Source organism: Cebidichthys violaceus, unplaced genomic scaffold (genome assembly GCF_023349555.1).
Source record: "Cebidichthys violaceus isolate CVI_PGR_0920_01 unplaced genomic scaffold, fCebVio1.0.p SCAF_19, whole genome shotgun sequence".
Lineage (NCBI taxonomy): Eukaryota > Metazoa > Chordata > Actinopteri > Perciformes > Stichaeidae > Cebidichthys > Cebidichthys violaceus.
This window is the reverse complement of record NW_027176361.1, coordinates 1387800-1395299: the sequence shown is the minus strand read 5'-3', so window position 1 is coordinate 1395299 and position 7500 is coordinate 1387800. Positions and strand designations below refer to the sequence as shown.

The 7500-nt window shown below is 48.4% G+C and overlaps 1 protein-coding gene across 1 annotated transcript in view; it reads right to left on the bottom strand.

Annotated features, from left to right (window-relative positions):
• npy2rl (neuropeptide Y receptor Y2, like) overlaps positions 1-7206 on the bottom strand; it is a 24205-nt gene extending 16999 nt beyond the window's left edge. The window contains 1 exon segment of the mRNA XM_068713092.1: positions 7171-7206. The gene's annotated coding sequence lies outside the window, so the exon portion shown is untranslated.
• Positions 7207-7500: the final 294 nt, after the last annotated feature.

The window sequence follows — 7500 nt, the reverse complement described above, 5'->3', positions numbered from 1 at the left end:
TCCGGCCGGCCTCGGGGGGGTAAAGTCAGTTCGCTCTCAGACATTAGCACCGGAATGCTTCCACAGAAACACACTCGCACCAGCGGGGAAGTGAACGCGCTCACAATCAGTCCAAACTGCAAAATCTGCAAGTCAGGCGCACTCACGTGGGAACAAACGCGCTCCAGTGAGCCGATCCATCGATCAAGCTGCTTGAGGGCGTCGAGCTGAGAGGATCGGCGGCGCTGCCAACTCGCTCTCGCCAGGAAAGAAGGACTAAAACAGACGCGATGCAGCGAGGCGGCGCTTCACAAATCCACCTCACAAAAGGTCTTCTGGAGCACAGCGACGACTCCGTGAACGGAGAGACGGAGCAGGTTTCCACTTCTTTCCAATTCACACTACAGGCAAGACGTGAACATGTAAATAGAGCAGGGACAAACCTGCTTCTGTTTTCACGAAACAACGGTGGACTTCTACGGGAAAACGTGTTCATCACCAAGCTGGCGGAGCTAACAACTGGGGCTTTTACTGTGAAGGATTCATAGGAAACAAAAATAAAAAATAAACACCATCGACTACTTTTTAAAGCAGGCCTCGTCTCTGTGCCACACACACTTCCTGTTTGCAGAAACAACGGGACTTGATTTAAGGCCACGCGTGAGAAGAGGCGGCTCGGGAAGAAGCTAATTTAAGATGGTTCCAGTTTTGACATCTTGTCTCTGCAGCCGCATGCTAAAGTCAGGCTGCAGGGAGCGATGCTGTAAAGGCTCAGTGTCAACTTTTAACTACTTTTCCTGTCGTGACAAACAGCTGGTGGGCTGTGCTGTTTCCCCCAGACGCTCTCGGAGAAGCAGGCGGGTTCGGTTTACTGCGACGGGAACCGCTTCACTCACGACTCCAGCTACAGATTTGTGACTTTAATTATCGTGGGCGGTAACATCCCCACAAAACACTCAAATACGCAAAGTCACAAATGTATGGGGAGAAAAGGAACGACATCGCTTCACTTTGTAAGGTCGGATCAACCTCATCACAGCACAGACGCCACTCACACTTACATTTTGCGCTGCGCAGCTGGAACCGAGTCAAAGAAGACTTTCATTGCAATGAATTCTTGTCAAGAGGCTTCACTGACTGGATCTCTCTCCGGGGACGAGCTGCCACCGATCACGCTCACTCCAGAGCGACCCGAGTGCGGCGGACTCTGTAGTGGAATCACACGACGGTCCTCAGAGGTGTATGAAGCTCTGACTGATCACTTCTATTCCCCTTTGAGGCCGTTCAGCAGCAGAAGTCCTGTTCTCTGGGACCGAGCAGTCTCCATGAAAAGAGCGCTGAATGATCTGGGATCACTTCCTGTTTGCGGTGAACCTGATGGATGTACCAACAACTACCACTGGATCCCTGTGATGCTGAAGAAATGTGGAGTTCTGCAGCTGAAAGGACCGTCTTCACGATGGACCTCAGAGACGGTTCTGTCCTTGAGCCGCTGAGTACAAACGGTTTAAAGCAGCCAAACTAAGTTCCTGTTCCTCACAGCTAGAGAACCTCTGCTCTGAAGCCAGACGTGACGTGGACCTGCTCAGTGCTGCGTTCATTAACCGGCCGAGTGACTTCCTAACCGGGTGGATGAGTGACTTGGCATGAGGCGCATTAGTCCGTCACACACTTCATAATGGAGACCAGCTGTTACGATCAGCAGACTTATCAGTTGGGCTTTTGAGATCATGCTATGGTCCGCACCGGGGTTTGATGGACCCGGTCAAACCGACCGGACGGGGGGGACCGGTCCTCTGTCTGTTCTCTGTGAAGCAGACCGGTTAGGTCATCCACGTCAGTGGCTCAAACTAATCCCACTGAGCCACCAACTAGTTTATAGAACTAGTTGGTAGTTATTTTGTAGTTTCTCAGAAATGGAAAACGGATGAGTCCTGTACCTTGGAGAGGTTCTGGGTTGTTGTGTGTTTTTTAAAGGTTAGCGGTCTTTCTTTTCCATTTGGAGCCACAACGAGCCGTGGACGTCAGCAGAGAGATCAGAGGGGCCTGATCCGTCTGCAGCCTGACGGAGCAGGAAGTGGAGCAAGGAGAAAGGAGTCAGACGGAGGCGACAACAGCTCCGTCTCCCCGAGGTGCTTTAACACAGGAAGTCACGCTGCACAAAGGGGACGGGGGACGGGGGACAGAGGGGGGGCGGACATGTAGTGTTACTGGCGGCTGGGAGATGAAACGCTCCGAGTCGAATCACAAATCCAGGCCAGCGACACATCTGAGGTCAGCTTCACAGGTTGAATGTATCCAGGGACGGATTAAAACCCCGACGTCTCGCTGGACCAATCGGGAGCTCAGCAGCCGGTCCGAGGTCGAGACAGACGAGGAGAAGGAAACGTAAGCCGTCCCTTCACTTGTCTCCTGAAGAGATTCTGATCAATACCAATCTAAAGGTGGTTTTAGCTAACTTTCACGCTTAAATAAAATGCTCACACGCTCTTAGGAATGTGTATTCATTCAGTCCTGTTTGTCAGAACTCAAGGATTAATAGAGAAGCTTTTCGGTAGAAACGCTGGGTGTTAACGGACGCCGTGTTATCTATTGAGTGCTTTCATTAGGTTTGAAGAGAGGACCGCTCTCTCTGCCTGTTGGGATCAACCTCAGCCTCATGCTCTGGTGTCAAATGTTAAAGTAAAATCCTGTCCATTTCCGATGCTTTGTGTGCTTGTTGAAGATCAAGTCCCGTGAACGCTGATTTAATATAATACAGTCACACCAACCCTTCGCCTTGAGGAGGACTCTGACCTCTGACCTCTGACCGCTGAGCACGGTGACTCTGTCTCACACGACGGCGTTAACCGGGGGTTAATCGCATTCTTCGCTGACGTTTCGTGACCGTGACGAGGAGTAGAGTGCATCAGGGAGATGGTGGGGGGGGGGGTTGGTGCTGTAAATTTAATCAGGGAGGAGAGCAGGGGACCCTGAAGGCAGCACGCCACGGCTCCCTGAGTTACATTTCTGCTGGAATAACAAATGGCGTCGTGAGAACGCTGACTTTAAACCCGGTGATGAAGTTCACCCTTTGAAGCAGGTGAACAGAGTGTTTACCTGCTTCAGCGCTCTCTTAAAAAGCTCTCCTCACTCGCCCCTCAGTGCTTTAATTATTAACACAAATTAGACAGTGGAGAGAGAGAGAGAGAGAGAGAGAGAGAGAGAGAGAAAGAGAGATCAAATATTTACAACTGTGTGGGTGGGGTTCATCCTCTGGGGCCAGATGAGGCTCCGTACAGTTCACCAGCAGGGTCCACGTAGCGTTAATAACTCCGGCTCTGTGTCAGGCAGAACCGGTCTCTGGGAGCTTGTACAGTACCTCCGCTGGTTGTCAAAGCCGGTTTGGGTTGTACAGCACCCGCTATGGGGCATTCAGCAGCTAAAGAGACGGTGGTGGAGACCAAAGCAGAGCCTCAAACATCTAGAGTTTGATTTAGTGGAGGCAACCCTTCAAAGCACAGTAAAACCAACAAGACAAAGACGTCACGAGTCTCCAGCAGCAGCCCCCCCCCCCCCCCCCCCCCCCCCCCCCGCAGCCCATGAAACTTTAAAAAGTGGCATTACTGCGCTGATTAAGAATTGATCGTGAACGAGATGTCACGTTGCTCATTGCTCTGTCGGCAGCAACAACAGCGCCGCACGAGAAGGTTTCTGTCAAAACGATGATTTCAATCCAAAGCCGCTGGGTCGGCTTCAAGGCTAATTACTGAAACTATTTCTGATGTGTTCCTCAAAAGGTGCTCTGCTGCCTCACAACCACAGAATCATCTTCTCAGTATCAGTGATTTCCAAATGCCAACATTGTCTAAATGTCAGAATGCAGCTGCAGGTGGGCGACGGGAAATAACAACAGACACACGTGAAACGAAAGTAATTATGTGTGACATTTTAAGAAATTAACTTCTGTTCAAATCTTCATTTTTAAGTTTGTGAACCCCCAGGTGTCTGTCAGGAAGGTGTTTTACTTGGTTACTCGGTAGCAAACAAAGACGTGAAGACGAAGAACAGGACGGGTACTTATAGATTATTTAAACTCGGAGCTACAGAGAGACAAACTGCAGCCACAGAAGCAGCTCCTCCACCGACGGACAGGTGACAATCACTCCCTGACTGGAAGCGAATTCTTGGGTTCTGGGACTTTGGATCTCTGCTGGACGCTCTGAGCCTCACGGTCTGAGGATTAGTGTCAGACTGATGATTGCAGACGGACAGACAAGCTGCCGTCTGTCCTCTCTTATCTGCTCACGTCTCGCGACGAGCGGCCGACCTTCATTTCACCAAAAATCACTGGTGAAAACGCTAACGAGGTGCCTGGAATGAGACCCGGACTCGTGAGCGTTCACGCCATGCATGGTGGATGCCAGCGATTTGAGTTTCTGGTTTAAGACCTTGAGGAGTTTCAGCCGAAGCGCGACGTCTCCAAACCGGAGGGCGCTCAGCGAAGCGTGCTTCAGCTCTGCCTTCGGTTCTCCTGGCGGCGCTGCCCGGGACCGGGACAGAAATAGAGGTGCTGCGAGTGATGGGGAAGTGAGAAAATGGAGTGATGAATAAATGAGCGCATGGTGATGTGTAGCTAAATGGAGAGAGAGAATGCATTAGAGGAGAGCGAGCTGCAGAGAGACTGACTGACTGTGTAGCGGATGCCAGTAAAAACAACAGCATGTCTCACATGTGAGGGGTTTAGTCGGCACCGACTCATCCTCTGCCAAAACCTGCGTTTGGGTACAGTTACTGAACCACGATGGCCTGACAGCTTTCAATTAAAACGTTACTGTTTCATGGAATGTATGATTTAAAGAAAGGCAGCTCTCAGTTGGTATTAATATTAAAGTCTGACATCGCAACGCAGATAACATCATTCACCTCCAGTGAAATGGAGAGGAGCTGAAATCCAGGGAATCCTCAGTATCACGGCACTTCATGCAATACTCACAACAGGCAATCTATTGGTTGCTCAGGACAAAAATAATGACAACAGAAACAAAATTAGGATCCACATGAATTAAATGCATCCACATGACGAAGCAACCGTCAGAGAAATTGACGTATTATATCCAAAGACAACTATCGGTGGACGGGTCCAACCAACAGGACCTTCAACTAGCAGACGTGGTTTTATGAACGGTTGGTTTAGTTGCATAAACCTAACTGTTGGTTTAGTTGCATAAACCTAACTGTTGGTTTAGTTGCCTAGTCCTAACTGGTGGTGGTTTAGTTGCATAAACCTAACTGTTGGTTTAGTTGCATAAACCTAACTGTTGGGTTAGTTGCCTAGTCCTAACTGTTGGTGGTTTAGTTGCATAAACCTAACTGTTGGTTTAGTTGCCTAAACCTAACTGTTGTTGGTTTAGTTGCCTAGACCTAACTGTTGGTTTAGTTGCCTAGTCCTAACTGTTGTTGGTTTAGTTGCCTAGTCCTAACTGTTGGTTTAGTTGCCTAGTCCTAACTGTTGGTTTAGTTGCCTAGTCCTAACTGTTGGGTTAGTTGCCTAGTCCTAACTGTTGGTTTAGTTGCCTAGTCCTAACTGTTGGTTTAGTTGCCTAGTCCTAACTGTTGGTTTAGTTGCCTAGACCTAACTGGTGTTGGTTTAGTTGCCTAGACCTAACTGTTGGGTTAGTTGCCTAGTCCTAACTGTTGGGTTAGTTGCCTAGTCCTAACTGTTGGTTTAGTTGCCTAGTCCTAACTGTTGGTTTAGTTGCCTAGACCTAACTGGTGTTGGTTTAGTTGCCTAGACCTAACTGTTGGGTTAGTTGCCTAGTCCTAACTGTTGGGTTAGTTGCCTAGTCCTAACTGTTGGGTTAGTTGCCTAGACCTAACTGTTGGTTTAGTTGCCTAGACCTAACTGTTGGTTTAGTTGCCTAGACCTAACTGTTGGGTTAGTTGCCTAGTCCTAACTGTTGGGTTAGTTGCCTAGTCCTAACTGTTGGTTTAGTTGCCTAGACCTAACTGGTGTTGGTTTAGTTGCCTAGTCCTAACTGTTGGGTTAGTTGCCTAGTCCTAACTGTTGGTTTAGTTGCCTAGACCTAACTGGTGTTGGTTTAGTTGCCTAGACCTAACTGTTGGGTTAGTTGCCTAGTCCTAACTGTTGGGTTAGTTGCCTAGTCCTAACTGTTGGGTTAGTTGCCTAGACCTAACTGTTGGTTTAGTTGCCTAGTCCTAACTGTTGGTTTAGTTGCCTAGACCTAACTGTTGTTGGTTTAGTTGCCTAGTCCTAAACTGTACGTAGTCATCTTAAGTTGCTTCCGTCTCTCTGTACATATGGTCCTGCATGTCTGGCTGTTGTTGTACCCGAGGTTTTATTTTTATCTCACCAAACATCTGCTTTGTTTCTAATATCTAAAGTTGAGCAACATGTGTTGTTGTTTAAAAACAACCATCGTCCCTCAGGGACCAATGAAGCTCCACAGCGAGGGAACAGCAGCCTCTCACAGACTGGTGGAGTCCAGCTGAAGGTCCAGTCCAGGTTTCAGTGGGTCAGCGAGCGTCTCTGAGGCGCTGCTCTGTAGAAATAAACTCACAAACACTCTCTCTCTGCAGCTGCCTGTCTTCCTGCCTGTCTTCCTGCCTGTCTTCCTGCCTGTCTACCTGCCTGTCTTCCTGTCTGTCTTCCTTCCTGTCCGTCTTCCTGCCCGTCTTCCTGTCTGTCTTCTTGTCTGTCTTCCTGCCTGTCTTCCTGCCCGTCTTCCTGTCTGTCTTCCTGCCATCTTCCTGTCTGTCTTCCCGTCTCACCTCCAGGCCATGGTGCTGTTCATCACAGACCTTTGTCCCACAGTTATGTAACGTCTCATTAACCGTCCTCCGAAGACCTGAGCCAGAAAAATAATAACAAAATCGAGCGTGTGTGTGTTTAAAAGATATAAAAGTAATAATGATGTGTGTGCGTGTGTGTAGGTGTATGTAGGGGTGTGTGTGTGTGTGTGTGTGTGTGTGTGGTAACGGCTGTTGATAAGGAGATGGACATGTTTTTTTATGGCTGACTGTTCAACCATGTCGGCTATAATCTCAATAATAATGTGGCTTTAATTATTATTATTATTATTATTATTGTTATTTGCAAAAACAGCTTCAAACATTCATCAAAATGAATCAGTTTGAGTGAACACTCCTTATGAATGGGTTAGGGTTAGACATTTAGACAACAGACTTCACCTCCATGAAGGGAGGAGGAGGAGGAGGAGGAGGAGGAGGAGGAGGAGGTGTGGTCCAGCTGTTCTTACGTCATGAGAAACCCTTCAGAAGGTTTTCAACTTTCACAATCAGCTGGAATGAAACTCTTTAGGCCAGAAGAAGAAGAAGAGGAAGAGGAGGAAAAGGAAGAATAGGAAGAGGAAGAAGAGGAGGAACAGGAAGAAGAAGAGGAAGAAGAGGAGGAAGAGGAAGAAGAAGGGGAGGAAGAGAAAGAGGAAAAAGAAGAGGAACAGAAGGAAGAGGAAGAAGAAGAGGAAGAGAAAGAACAAGAAGAAGAAGAAGAGGAAGTGG